The 14,480-nt window shown below is 42.9% G+C and overlaps 1 long non-coding RNA gene across 1 annotated transcript; it reads left to right on the top strand.

Annotated features, from left to right (window-relative positions):
- Nucleotides 1–7,672: 7,672 nt before the first annotated feature.
- On the top strand, nucleotides 7,673–10,623 carry LOC110285835. The gene is made up of 3 exons (XR_002377089.1): nucleotides 7,673–7,854; nucleotides 9,842–9,952; nucleotides 10,138–10,623. It is a non-coding gene; the product is annotated as an uncharacterized LOC110285835 (long non-coding RNA).
- Nucleotides 10,624–14,480: the final 3,857 nt, after the last annotated feature.

The raw sequence follows: 14,480 nt of genomic DNA, 5'->3' as shown, positions 1-14,480 counted from the left end.
TCACACCAAGGTATTTTATATTATTTGTGACTATTGAGAAGGGTGTTGTTTCCCTAATTTCTTTCTCAGCCTGTTTATCCTTTGTGTAGAGAAAGGCCACTGATTTGTTTGAGTTAATTTTATATCCAGCTACTTCACTGAAGCTGTTTATCAGGTTTAGGAGTTCTCTGATGGAATTTTTGGGTTCACTTATATATACTATCATGTCATCTTCAAATAGTGATATTTTGACTTCTTCCTTTCCAATTTGTATTCCTTTGACCCCTTTTTCTTGTCTAATTGCTCTGGCTAGGACTTCAAGTACTATGTTGAATATGTAGGGAGAGAGTGGGCAGCCTTGTCTAGTCCCTGACTTTAGTGGGATCGCTTCCAGTTTCTCACCATTTAGTTTGATGCTGGCTACTGGTTTGCTGTATGTATATTGATTTTACTATGTTTAGGTATGGGCCTTGAATTCCTGATCTTTCCAAGACGTTCATCATGAAGTGGTGTTGGACTTTGTCGAATGCTTTCTCAGCATCTAATGAGGTGATCATGTGGCTTTTGTCTTTGAGTTTGTTTATATAGTGAATTATGTTGATGGATTTCCGTATATTGAACTATCCTTGCATCCCTGGGATGAAGCCTACTTGGTCATGATGGATGATCGTTTTGATGTGTTCTTGGATTCGGTTTGTGAGAATTTTATTGAGTATTTTTGCATTGATATTCATAAGGGAAATTAGTCTGAAGTTCTCATTCTTTGTTGGGTCTTTGTGTGGTTTAGGTATCAGAGTAATTGTGGCTTCATAGAATGAATTTGGTAGAGTACCTTCTGTTTCTATTTTGTGGAATAGTTTGAGGAGTATTGCAATTAGGTCCTCTTTGAAGGTCTGACAGAACTCTGCACTAAACCCATCTGGTCCTGGGCTTTTTTTTTGGGGGGGGGGGACTATTAATGACTGTTTCTATTTCTTTAGGGGATATGGGGCTGTCTACTCCTCTTGGGTGAATTTGCTTCCTTTTGTTCTAGAGCTTTCAGGTGTGCTGTCAAGCTGCTAGTGTATGCTCACTCCAGCTTCTTTTTGGAGGCACTCAGAACTATGAGTTTCCTCTTAGGACTACTTTCATTGTGTTCTATAAGTTTGGGTATGTTGTGGCTTCATTTTCATTAAACTCTAAAACGTCTTTAATTTCTTCTTTATTTCTTCCTTGACCAAGTTATCACTGAGTAGATTGTTGTTCAGCTTCCACGTGTATGTGGGTTTTCTATTATTTATTTTGTTATTGAATATCAGCCTTAGTAAATGATGATCTGATAGGGTGCATGGGATTATTTCAACATTTTTGCATCTGCTAAGGCCTGTTTGGTGATGGATTATATGGTCAGTTTTGGAGAAGGTACCATGAGGTACTTAGAAGAAGGTATATCTTTTTGTTTTAGGATGAAATGTTCTATAGATATCTGTTAAATCCATTTGTTTCATAACTTCTGTTAGTTTTACTGTGTCTCTGTTTAGTTTCTGTTTCCAGGATCTATCCATTGATGAGAGTGGGGTGTTCTGCCTGAAGCCACACCCTAGAGAGCTCTGAAGAATATCCACTGACCCATGTACTCATGTTACTCTTACAAAAAAAAAATCAGCATTTTCTTTAAGGCATTGAAATATCACATCTGCTTATTTCCATAGCCAAGGATGAAGCAGTTTTCTCAGGCAACACTGTACTGTGTTCCAAGCAAGGAATTTCCCAAGTGGGAAAAAGCTGCTTGGGGCTGTGTTTGCAGATCTTCCTGTTTGTTTGTGGGATAGGCCAACTAATTGCACAAACTTCTCTCAGACTGGGGGTTTTTCAGTCCACTCCTGTTTAGCAAATAGTGTCCCAAAGCAGTTCAAAGGGAAAGTGAAACTGACATTCTCAAACTTTATATAAAAACCCAAAGACAAGATCAGCAGGTATCTGTTAAATCCATTTTTTTTTCATAACTTCTGTTAGTTTCACTGTGCCTCTGTTTAGTTTCTGTTTCCAGGATCTGTCCATTGAAGACAGTGGGGTGCTAAAGTCTCCCACTATTATTGTGTGAGGTACAATGTGTGCTTAGAGATATAGCAAAATTTCTTTAATGAATGTAGATGCCCTTGCATTTGGAACATAGATGTTCAGAATTGAGAGTTCATCTTGGAAGATTTTACCTTTGATGAGTAAGTGTCCCTCCTTGTCTTTTTTGAGAACTTTAGGTTGAAAGTCGATTTTACTCGATATTAGAATGGCTACTCCAGCTTGTTTCTTGGGATCATTTGCTTAGAACATTGTTTTCCAGCCTTTTACTCTAAAGTAGTATCTCTCTTTGTCCCTGAGGTGGGTTTCCTGTATGCAGCAAAAAGTTGGGTCCTGTTTTTGTAACCAGTCTGTTAGTCTATGTCTTTTTATTGGGGAATTGGGTCCATTGATATTAAGAGATATTAAGGAAAAGTCGTTGTTGCTTCCTGTTATTTTTGTTGCTAGAGTTGGAATTGTGTTCATGTGGCTATCTTCTTTAGGTTTGTTGAAAGATTACTTTCTTCCTTTTTCTTGAGCTTAGTTCCTCTCCTTATGTTTTTCTTCTTTATTATCCTTTGAATGGCTGGATTTGTGAAAAGATAATGTGTAAATTTGCTTTTGTCACAGAATAACTTGGTTTCTCCATCTATGGTAATTGAGAATTTTGCTGGGTATAGTAGCCTGGGCTGGCATTTCTGTTCTCTTAGGGTCTGTATGATAGATATCTTCCCAGGCTTTCATAGTCTCTGGGGAGAAGTCAGGTTTAATTCTGATAGGTCTGCCTTTATATGTTACTTGACCTTTTTCCCTTACTGTTTTTAATATCCTTTCTTTGTTTTGTGCATTTGGTATTTTGATTATTATGTGATAGGAGGAATTTCTTTTCTGGTCTAATCTATTTGGAATTCTGTAGGCTTCTTGTATATTCATGGGCATCTCTTTCTTTAGGTTGGGGAAGTTTTCTTCTATAATTTTGTTGAAGATATTTACTGGTCCTTTAAGTTGGAAATCTTCCTTCTCGTCTATACCTATTATCCTTAGGTTTGGTCTTCTCCTTGTGTCCTGGATTTCCTGGATGTTTGGGGTTAAGATCTTTTTGCTTTTCTCATTTTCTTTGATTGTAGTGTCAATGTTTTCTATGGTATCTTCTGCACCTGAGATTCTCTCTTCTATCTCTTGTATTCTATTGGTTATGCTTGCATCAATGGCTCCTGACTTCTTTCCTAGGTTTTCAATTTCCAGAGTGGTCTCCCTTTGTGATTTCTTTATTGTTTCTACTTCCATTTTCAGATCTTGGATGGTTTTGTTCAATTCTTTCACCTGATTGGATGTATTCTCCTGGAATTCTTTTTTTTTTTTTTTAAGACAGGGTTTCTCTGTGTAGCCCTGGCTATCCTGGAACTTACTCTGTAGACCAGGCTGGCCTCGAACTCAGAAATCCACCTGCCTCTGCCTCCCGAGTGCTGGGACTAAAGGCATGTGCCACCACCACCCGGCTCTGGAATTCTTTTAAGGGATTTTTGTGTTTCCTATCTGAGGTCTTCTAACTGTTTACCTGTGTTCTCTTGAATTTCCTTAAGGGAGTTATTTATTTCCTTCTTATAGTCCTCCATCATCATCATGAGAAATGACTTTAGATCCATATCTTGCTTTTCTGGTGTGATGGTGTATCCAGGACTTGCTGAGGTAGGAGAGTTTGGTTCTGATGATGCCAAGTAACCTTGGTTTCTATTGGTTCTGTTCTTTCGTTTGCCTCCTGCCACCTGATTATCTCAAGTGCTTGCTGCCCTCGGTATATCTGATTGGAGCCTGTCCTTCCTGTAATCCCAGTTAATTCAGAACTTCTCAGAGTCCATCTTTCTCTGTGATCCTGTGATTCTGGGATCCTGTGAATCTGAGATTCTGGGTGTATCAGAGTTCTAGGCAGTCAAGCTTCCTCTGAGACCCTGAGATCCTGGGTTCCTGAGATCCTGGGCATGTTAAAGTGCTTGGAATTGGTACCTCCTCTGGGGAACCATGGGACTATCTGCTGTGTTCGAAACCAAGGTAGACCAGCACCGACCAGAAGGAAACTGAGCCACTGGTCAGGCAGGTTTCCTGTGTCCCTGCTCCTGCTGGCACAGGGCCCTCACAGTTGCCTTGGTGTTAGACTCACCAGTGATCCTAAGATCCTGGGTATGCTAGGGCATCTGCAGCGTGGAGAGTCCTCTGGGGACTGTAGGACCGTCCTCTGAGTTTATGCCCATAGTGGCCCTGGGCTGGCCAAATGTAATGATTCTTAAACAACCAAAAATTGAAGCATAGGGCAGAGCCCAGCACAGTCCTAATGGCCCACGTGCATGCTGTGTGCTCTCATTTTTGGAACAATGTAATAATTGCACAATTGTAGTTTCAGATTAATGTTTGACTTGCAAAGTTTGAAAAAATTATTAGAAAATGAAACAGAGCCATGTACTGCTAAAGTCATACAGAGTCCATTACCTGAGAGTGAAGGAATTTACTGGAACTATGAAAATTATTAGTGTAAGAGACACAATCATGGGATAAGGGAAAAGTGGACTAAAGGAACAGGAACACGGGATACTTTAGTTCAGAAAGGAAAAACCTATTGGGTCATTGTGTGCAATGTGCAGAAGCAGAAGCTAGCAAAACTGCTGAGTTAAAGGTTAGCCTGTTTCTTTCTAACCACAGCCTGACACCTTTGCCCTTGTTTATTGTTAGAGCTTCACAGGAAAACCACACGTAGCTAACCTCAGAGCTTTGAGCTCTGAAGTATAAGTCAATAGTTAAAGTTTAAATAATGATAAGTTTGCAATTATTATTTTGGCCATAGGGCTGAGAATAGGGAAAGCTTCGAACTTTGAGGAACAATCATAATTCTTAATTCTTTGTGAGATGTGGTCATTCTTTTGAACTTGATACATCTGGTAATGATTATACAATGTCTCTCTTTCTACCTGCTTTTTGGAGTAACAATAAAAGACTGGGGCAAATTAGAGGTGTGAGGTGTATGGGAGTGTGAAGAGTGAAGAGTGCAGTGAGAGAGAGAGAGAGAGAGAGAGAGAGAGAGATCAAGCTTTGAGACTTGCTCATCAGGTTGTACCCGAAAATGTTACCTACGTGTTCATTATGCGCCTTCCAGATATCCCTGCTTCCAGCTGAGAACCCCAATCCTGTGTAAGGCTAGACCCCGGCAGGTTATGAGTCACCATGTGGGTGCTAGGAATTGAACCTAGGTAATCTGGAAGAGGAGCCAAAACCTTTATCCACTGAGCCATCTCTCCAGCCTCCAGATCGATTTTTTTAAATCCAGTTCATGACTCTTCACATTTTCAATAAATCAAGCACAGAAATACCCACATTTACTCACATAGGGGAGCAACAATTATAAAGAGCAGGGTCATGAACCTAAGAGGGAGTGCAGGGAACTTCAAAGGAATTGGAGGGCACAAGGTAGAAATGATGTAAATATAGTACTCATGTATGAAAAATAAAATAAACTCAAAACAGAATACAATGCTCTTCAGTGACACTTTCAATAATGTCTTTTAATCAAAGTACTTCCAAAATTTTTCTTTTAAATAAAAGAGAGGGGAGGGGAGATCATAGTTTATAGATATGCGTACTTTTCTCTTGTTCTGTCTTTTGTTACACTGATTTCACTTGTGAACCTAGTGTTGGGGGGAGGCAGAGATATTTCGCCTCCCCCCACAATTGCTAAAAACTAATTCTCTTCTTACTAAATTTTTATTTTGGAAAATAGGGTTGGTTTTTTTTTTTTCATTAAAGATGCTTATCTCTGCTGACATGAAATGTATAGTTTTAACCTAACAACTAACAAATACATCTTAGTCATCTCTGCTTTCATTTATTCAGTGGTAAATATCAACAAACGGAATCCTTATAAGCTCTTTCAGAGTCTTTAGTTGATTTCCTCCAAGTGCAAAGATGTCCTGAGTTCCTTGAGTTAGAATACACTCACCTGCTGTGCTATCCCCTCTCCAGAGCCCTAGGACACAGAGAATGGGTCTCCATTCTGGAGCCTCACAACCCAGTCTAAAAGTCCTTCACTCCTCCTCCTCAGAGTGTGCAGTCTTGGTCCTCCAGGCAGACTCAGCAGCTCTAATGTAAAGCCCATCAGACTTAGCCATCCGATCACTCATTACACAACCAGCAAGTATCTGCCCATACAGGTGGCTACCAGGTCCCACTCCTAAGTGCTCAAAGGCTAATGAGAAGAAATAACATGTATGGTAACTGTGGTTCAAGGACATAAAACAGATCAAAGGCAATGCTGTGGGTACTCAGGACAGAACATTCGGAGACATGCACCCTCTCTGATCCCAGTGTATGGCCAGAATGTAAAGGGTGAAAGTGAAGGCTAACTGCCCTCCCTGATCATGTGGGAAGAGCATGGGAAGCAGCTCTGCAGAGGTACCACTGAGACCTGAATTAGGAAGAAAAGGGAAGTCAGCAGAAAGCCACAAGCATGCAAGGAGACCAAGGTACCTAGAAGAGAGAACCAGCACCAGTTTGTTTGGTTTTTTGTTTTGTTTTGTTTTTGTTTGTTTGTTTGTTTTATTGCTCTGAAGAGACACATGACCAAGGCCACTGATTTTAATTAATTGACTTATTAATTAATTAATTTAGAGGCCCACAGTTTCAGAGAGTTACAGTCTGCAATCATCAAAACGGGAAGCATGGCATCAAGCAGGCAGGCGTGGCACTGGAGCGGTAGTTAAGAGTGTACTTCCTGCAGAGGAAGACGAGAGGGGATCAGGGGAAAGGAGAGAGGGAATAAGAGAGAGAACGTGCACAGTGGGACACACCTCCCCCAGCAAAGCTACACCCCCTAATTCTTCCCAAACAGTTCCCAACCAGGAACCAAGCTTTTAATTTATGGGGGGGCGGGGTTCTCACTCAAAGTACCACACCCTATGGAGAGCAGGGCCTTCTGTCTCTACTGGGGATTGCCTCCTCTTCCTTATATTTCCATGTCACCTCCATTAATCCCAATCTGACCAGTCAGCTGGCTGTGCCAGCAGTGACTGCTTCCCTGTCACCACACAAGATCTTTCACAGACACTCTATGGGCTTTTAAGCAATGATAACAAGGTGATCACAAACAGGAGAGTTCATTAAACCTATTGTCCCTTGGTTCTGGAGGCAGGAAGTCTGAGTTCAGGGTGTCAGCAAGGCTCCATCCTTCAGGAGGACTGGGAGGAGAGTCTCCTCCAGGCTTCTCCTCCTAGCCTCTGGCTTCTGGCAGTATCATAGTGAACTCTCCTTGTATTCACATCTGTTAATTCTTTAACCTATAACCCACGATGAAAATGCAAGCCCAGGAGATACACACTTGAGTGTAATCCTGTGTCCTGCCTGAAACCACACCCTAGAGAGCCCTGAAGAATATCCACTGACCCATGTACTTGTGTTACTCTTACCAAAAAAAAAAAAAAAAAAAAAAAAAAACAGCATTTGCTTTAAGGCATTGAAATATCATATTATGTCTGCTTATTTCCATAGCCAAGGATGAAGCAGTTTTCTCAGGCAACACTGTACTGTGTTCCAAGCAAGGAATTTCCCAAGTGAGAAAAAGCTGCTTAGGGCTGTGTTTGCAGATCTTCCTGTTTGTTTGTGGGATAGGTCAATTAATTGAGCAAGCTTGTCTCAGACTGGGGGTTTTTCAGTCCACTCCTGCTTAGCAAATAGATGTCCCAAAGCAGTTCAAAGGGAAAGTGAAACTGACATTCTCAAATGTCAAATGTTATATAAAAACCCAAAGAGAAGATCAGCAGGAGTCTAGCAGACAACCTCAGCTGCAAGATGTCTCCCGTAAGTACCTCTTGATCTGTAAGGGAAAATCTATAGTGGGTAAGAAGGCCCATAGAAGGACTCATCCCAGCTTACTGGAGAGAATGGGTGTCACCTTCTGTCTTTGAAAGCTTGTATTTAATTTGTTATTATTTCTAAGTCTGTTTTTCCAGGAAGATAGAGTTCTTGTGGGGTGGGTATCTCCTGTCTGACACCACAGAACTCAATTCTAAGCCTGGGATGTATAGAGGAGACAGCACTAGGTAGGCACATGAAGGGCCAGCCAGGTGCTGTGGGAAATACACACACACACACACACACACACACACACACACACACACACACACACAGAAATATCTGGAAAGAACAAAGCAAAGGACTTAAGCATAAGTTTCTCCTGGGTCCTCCTGTGTAAGTTCTTCCTGATTTTCTCCTCAGTTGTGGATCACTTCACTGACTTTTTCTCAATGCGCAGAGGCCTTAATTCTTCCCCTTTTAAAATAGCTCTGATCCAGCCCAGCAGACTTTTTAATGATCTAGCTTTCTCTAAAAGCTCAGAACAATGGCAGGAGTTTGTACCCTCTTCTGAAGATGAGGCACCCTGTATGTAGTTAGAATCTTCCTCTGCCCTAGAAAAAACATTTGATACAGGACCTGCTCTCTCCATGTTAGCTTTGCCTTCCCCCTCTAGCCTTTAACCATCTCATTTTTCTGTTGTTCTTGACTATGACCTCACATCCTACTCTTACCCAGAGAAGCCTCTCTGTTGTGCTCCAGACTGCACCTAGAATTGTCAGGGTCAGAGTCCAGGCTCAAGCAATCCAGATTCATCTACCCAGTCCTTAATGGGCCAACTAAACAAATAAGAGTGGAAGGTAGAAAAGATGAATTCATTGTGACTTCATTGAGAAGCAGACCAAAGGGGTCCAGTGACTTGGCCCCACCTGGGCTTATCACTCAGTTCCTAACATGGAGTTTAAATAAAGAGCCAGAGGTATGCAGAGCGAAGAATTTCTTTATTTTATTTTATTTTATTTTAATTAGGTATTTTCTTCATTTACACTTCCAATGCTATTCCAAAAGTCCCCCACAAGCTCCCCCACCCACTCCCACTTCTTGGCCCTGGCATTCCCCCGCACTGAGGCATATAAAGCTTGCAAGACCAATGGGCCTCTCTTTCAACTGATGGCCAACTAGGCCATCTTCTGATACATATGCAGCTAGAGACATGAGCTCTGGGGGGTACTGGTTAGTTCATATTGTTGTTCCACCTATAGGATTGCAGATCCCTTTAGCTCCTTGGGTACTTCCTCCAGCTCCTCCATTGGGGGCCCTGTGATCCATCCAATAGCTGACTGTGACTGTGAGCATCTACTTCTGTGTTTGCTAGGCCCCGGCATAGCCTCACAAGAGACAGCTATATCAGGGTCCTTTCAGCAAAATCTTGCTAGTGTGTACAATGGTGTCAGCATTTGGAGGCTGATTATGGGATGGATCCCCGGGTATGTCAGTCTCTAGATGGTCCATCCTTTTGTCTCAGCTCCAAACTTTGTCTCTGTAACTCCTTCCATGGGTGTTTTTTCTAATCAAGTTGTGGCCTTACTCACCTTCACTGCCTCAGCTCCAGACCCTTCTGCAAAGTAGTGTGACAAGTTGTCAGACTGTGGGCAATCTCTTTCTGGAAGGTAACAGGCTCCCAGCCTTTTCCTTCTCCCAGTACAAAAACACACCTTAAGGCTTCCTGCCTCCCTCTGAGGAGCCCACCAAGGAGCTTACCTCAGCAATGGTTCTTCTTTCCTGAGGCACTGGCTGTAAGGGAGTAAAGTAACTATTTTTTTTTTCATCTACCCTGGAGATTCCCAAAGACTCAGAGAGACTTTTTACCCATGAACTTGAGAGAGAATGGGAGAATTACCAAAGCCATAAACGTGGTCCATTGCAAAGCCACAGTTCAAACTCAGACATTTCAGGTCAGCATTCACGTCCTATTCATCTGATCTGCTTCCAGATCCCTCTATTTATCTTTGGTGGTGTGCTCCTCGTATGCCTGATGCAACAATACCTGGTGTATAAGTCTTCTAAGAACACTGTTAAAGTCTTCTGCCATAAAGCCAATGATGTGAGTGCTGGGGCTCTCTGGTGGGTGGAAATATGTTTTCTAAGAGGGTAGATCTCTAGAAGGGACTTCCTGGTTTTGGCTTCCTGCCTAGAGTAAGGAGGAATCGCACAGTGTCTGAATCCTACAGGTTTGCACATCCTTTTTGCATCCTTATTACTAAGCCTTGCTGTCTCTATATTCCCTAGGTACATATATACCAGATCCCGGTCGTCATAACAAACATACTGGAAACCTCAAGTGGAAAAAGCCACCCACTGGGTCATTCGGGAGAGATCCAGCCTTTAAAGAAGCAAAACTAGAGGCCAAAATAAGTCCTCCTCCTTCTAGATGTGCATAATCCCCTTCTTCCTTCCCTAGAAGACTGAGGGAGCCATCTTTCACAGCGAGTTTATTCAGTGATACAGGTGGAGCTCAGAAGTAGACACTTGCCTTGCCTCTATTAGGACTTGATTGGACCCAAATACCACAAAATTCTTTCTCTCCGCTGAGAAAATGGAAATTTAAGATGGGAGCCAAGCACTGTGTGGTGTCAACATCCATGAGCATGGTTTAATATACATACCATGTGCTTGTTTTTCTGCTTGTGAACTTGTGAGATAGAAAAACTCCCAAGTCATCCACTTTTACTTGTTATCATTCAGTCACATAATAAATTTGGATTGTGCACTTGATATGTGTGAGGCTCTACTCATAGAAGAGAAGTGGGGGACGGTGGGTGTTGTGATGCAGTCCTTGACTTACAGACACTTTTGGCTTCCACAGAGATACCATGTAGGCAATTTCCCCTTACAAGCCACAGCATGAGGGAGGGGAAGAAGGGACACACTAATGCATGTGGCTTATTCTGTCTGGTGTTGGTACAAGTGAGGAACAAGGCAAATAAAGAGCCAGGCTGGTTAAGGGGGCAACATATCACTGTGTCATTTAAGGCTGCCAATAGGATCTTCCTTTTAATAAGGAGCCCAGCATTTGGAAGGGCTCTAGGGAGAGAAAGGATCCCAGGGAGCAGTTAAATGCTGTCCTTGTAGAGTTTATGAGACAGCAGGACCACTGAAGCAGCACAGAAGATAAAGAACAAAACTCTATTCAAGTGTGAACTGCAGAACTATCTGCAGGAGAAGGGAGAGCAATTTATGGGGGCTGTTTTGATTTGCTCTGTTTTGTTTTGTTTTGATTTGCTCTGTTTTGTTTTGTTTTGATTTGCTCTGTTTTGTTTTGTTTTGATTTGCTCTGTTTTGTTTTGTTTTGTTTTGTTTTGTTTTGTTTTGTTTTGTTTTGTTTTGTTTTGTTTTGTTTTGTTGTGTAACCGAATTTATCTGTGTAACAGCCCTGGCTGCCTTGGGACTTGCTTTGTAGACTTGGCTGACTTCGAACTCTGAGATCTGACTGCCTCTGCCTCCTGACTTAAAGGCATGTTCTGCCATACTGGGCTTGAGAGTTTAGATTTTTATAGGATGGTTTAAGTTGGGTGGGAGCGTGGTGGGAGAACATTAAGGGAAAGGGAAACTGCTGTAAACAAATGAACAAAAAGAACTTTCTTCAGCAGACATTTGTAGAGGACACCTCTTGTCTGAGGATAACAGGATGTAACTGCTGCCAGGGAAGCAGGCAGGTCTCCACCCCTCCCTCAGCTCCTTCAAAATCAATTCCCAAATCTTATCTCTAGTTCTGTAGGAGACCACCTGCTGAAGGCTCCTTCCCCCTACTACCCCTTCTGAGTGGATCACACAGGTCTTTCTCTAAATAAAGAAAATGGGCTACTTTTATACAGTGGAGTATTTTACTCAGCTGTTTTTTAAAAGGACATGAAATTTACAGGCAGATGGATGGAACTAGAAAAAATAAATAAATTAAAAAAAAAAAAAAAAGATGTCCTGCCGGGCGTGGTGGCGCACGCCTTTAATCCCTTTAATCGGGAGGCAGAGGCAGGCGGATTTCTGAGTTCGAGGCCAGCCTGGTCTGCAAGGTGAGCTCCAGGACAGCCAGGGCTACACAGAGAAACCCTGTCTCGAAAAAACCAAAAAAAAAAAAAAAAGATGTCCTAAGGAAGGTAATCCAGACCCAGAAAGACAAATATGGTATGTGTTGTAAGTATAAAAAGATAAAGAGATATAAGAATATGTCCTATGGGGGGTGTGATGAGGTATGGAGGAAGGGGATGCCTTGTCGGGCCCATGCCAAGGCATCCCTTCCCCCGGAGGGACCAGCCACACAAGGGTATAGTATAGAATAGAGTTTATTCAGGGCATGGGGAGGGGAGTAAAGAGGGTAGTAGAGGCAGAGAAAGGCAGAGAGAGGGAGAGAGTAGAGAAGAAGAGGCCGGCCATGACCACGTGGGGGGGGGGAATAAGGAGGGGGGAGCAAGGGGGCAAGAGGCAAGGGAGAGAGAGGGCAAGCAGCCCCTTTTATAGTGGGTCAGGCCTACCTGGCTGTTGCCAGGTAACTGTGGGGGGTGAAGTCCAGACAGAATATCAACAGTATGTCTTCACTCATTAGTAGTATTAGCTGTTAATTAAATGATAATCAGTTACAATTCACAGACCCAGAGAGGCTAAGTAGCAAAGAGGGCTCTTTAGAGGTTGTGTGGACCTCCCTGGAAAGGGGAAATAGAATAGATTCTGCGGGTAGGCTGAGGGTGGTGAAGATGGGAATAGGAGGGATTGGACTGGGGAACAAGGATGAAGGGAAAAAATACAGGGAGAGAAGACAGGAACTGGAGAGCACTTGCCAGGGATGTGGGAACCTCGTGTAGTGGAAACAATTGAAGACTCCTAGTAGTGGAGGACAGGAAACCTGAACTGTTCATCTTCTGTAACCAGGCCAGGCTTCCAGTAATGGGACTGGAATACCAACCCAGCCAAAAACCCTCAATCTACAATCTGTCCTGCCTGCAAGATGTGCTGGGACAACAGAACTTGTGGGAGTGGCCAACTTGACACCCACACTATGAGACCCACACCATGTTTAACACTGCCTTGATGAGCAGGACCCTGAGGCCGGACAGCCCAGAGACCTAGGGTAGAACCAAACATGACTGGCAAAAAAAATTAACTAAATGATTCCTAATGGTGTTTTGTATTTATACATCGATGCCTAGCCTTCGCGCACAGAATCTGCACTTGGTTCTCCTTCAGCTGCTTACACTAGTTCAGCTGCTCCACCCCACTAGTCCAACTTGTTGGTGAAGGCCTTGTCGTCCATGGTAGTGAGCCATGCGTCCTTGCCGCCTTCCCTGATGCCCACCCCGGGCAGGACTACCGAACCACAGAGCAAGCAGCCGGCGCCCTGCCCAAGCTCAGTGGGCAGCCAGGGCCGCAACCTCCTGAATCGCCTGCCCCGCCCCGCCCTGGCCATGCGCCCGGGGCGGGCGGCGTAGGGCTCACAGCTCACAGCACAGCGCGGCTGGGGAAGACTTTGGCCCGACGGCCGCCTGTCCGTCGGGCACTTCCTGCACTGCAGCCTGCAGGCCTCTCTGCGTTCTGGCGGCGGCTCTCTCTCTCTTTCTTTTCCCTCCCTCAGAGTTTCCGTTATCGCCCCCAGTAATACATTTTGTTGTTAACACTATTATTCCTTTTGGGATTATAACATCTAATTTTGCTACCAGGACTGGCAAAGCATGAGAATACTAGGAAAGGCAGCTGTTAAACTGCTTGACTCTTGAAGTGTCTAATGAGTACATACGGTGGCTGTTTAAGAACTTACGTGTGCACCCTGTACAGTATTTGTCTGTTGAAAACCCGGGGAAAATACAAGACAATCTGAACCATAGGTTGCTGCCTGTCGTCCTCTGACATTTTAACTTAAATATGTGACTTAATTGATGGCATTCCATCTTTCTGTAGTTCACCAGAGATTTATACTGAAATGTTTTGCTAAAATATAGATAGATACATATTTGTTTCCTGTTGTTTATATTTCAGGTTTTTGCCTGCTTTGCCTGTCATTTGGAACCCCAGTCTTATTATATCCTTTTGTTGTATATATAGCATAAGCTTGTAAATCAATAAAAATAGCTGTAATAACTGGCACTGATCAATAAATTTATGAGGTGTTTTTTATTTTTATTTTTTGTAAATGTTGTAGACTTATCCTTCTGCGAAAAGCTTCTAAATTTTGCTTCAAAAGTAGAAAGGTGGGGCTGGAGAGATGGCTTAATAGTTAAGAGCACTAGCTGCTCTTCCAGAGGACCCAGGTTTGATTTCCAGCATCTACATGGCAACTCACAACAGCCTGTATGTAATTCCAGTCTCAGGAAGATCAATGTCTTCTTCTGGCCTCCAAGAACACTGTATGCCAATGGTTCACAGACATACAGTTGGGCAAATGCTTGTACACATAAAATAAAAATAAATAAGATTTCCATAAATAAATAAATAAATAAATAGCGTTTATTTCTTTTTTTATTGGGTATTTATTTCAATTACATTTCCAATGCTATCCCAAAAGTCCCCCACATGCTCCCCCACCCACTCCCCTACCCACCCACTCCCACTTCTTGGCCCTGGCGTTCCCCTGTACTGAGGCATAT

Source organism: Mus caroli, chromosome 19 (genome assembly GCF_900094665.2).
Source record: "Mus caroli chromosome 19, CAROLI_EIJ_v1.1, whole genome shotgun sequence".
Lineage (NCBI taxonomy): Eukaryota > Metazoa > Chordata > Mammalia > Rodentia > Muridae > Mus > Mus caroli.
The sequence above is the reverse complement of the archived record's forward strand: the minus strand, read 5'-3'. Positions and strand labels throughout refer to the sequence as shown.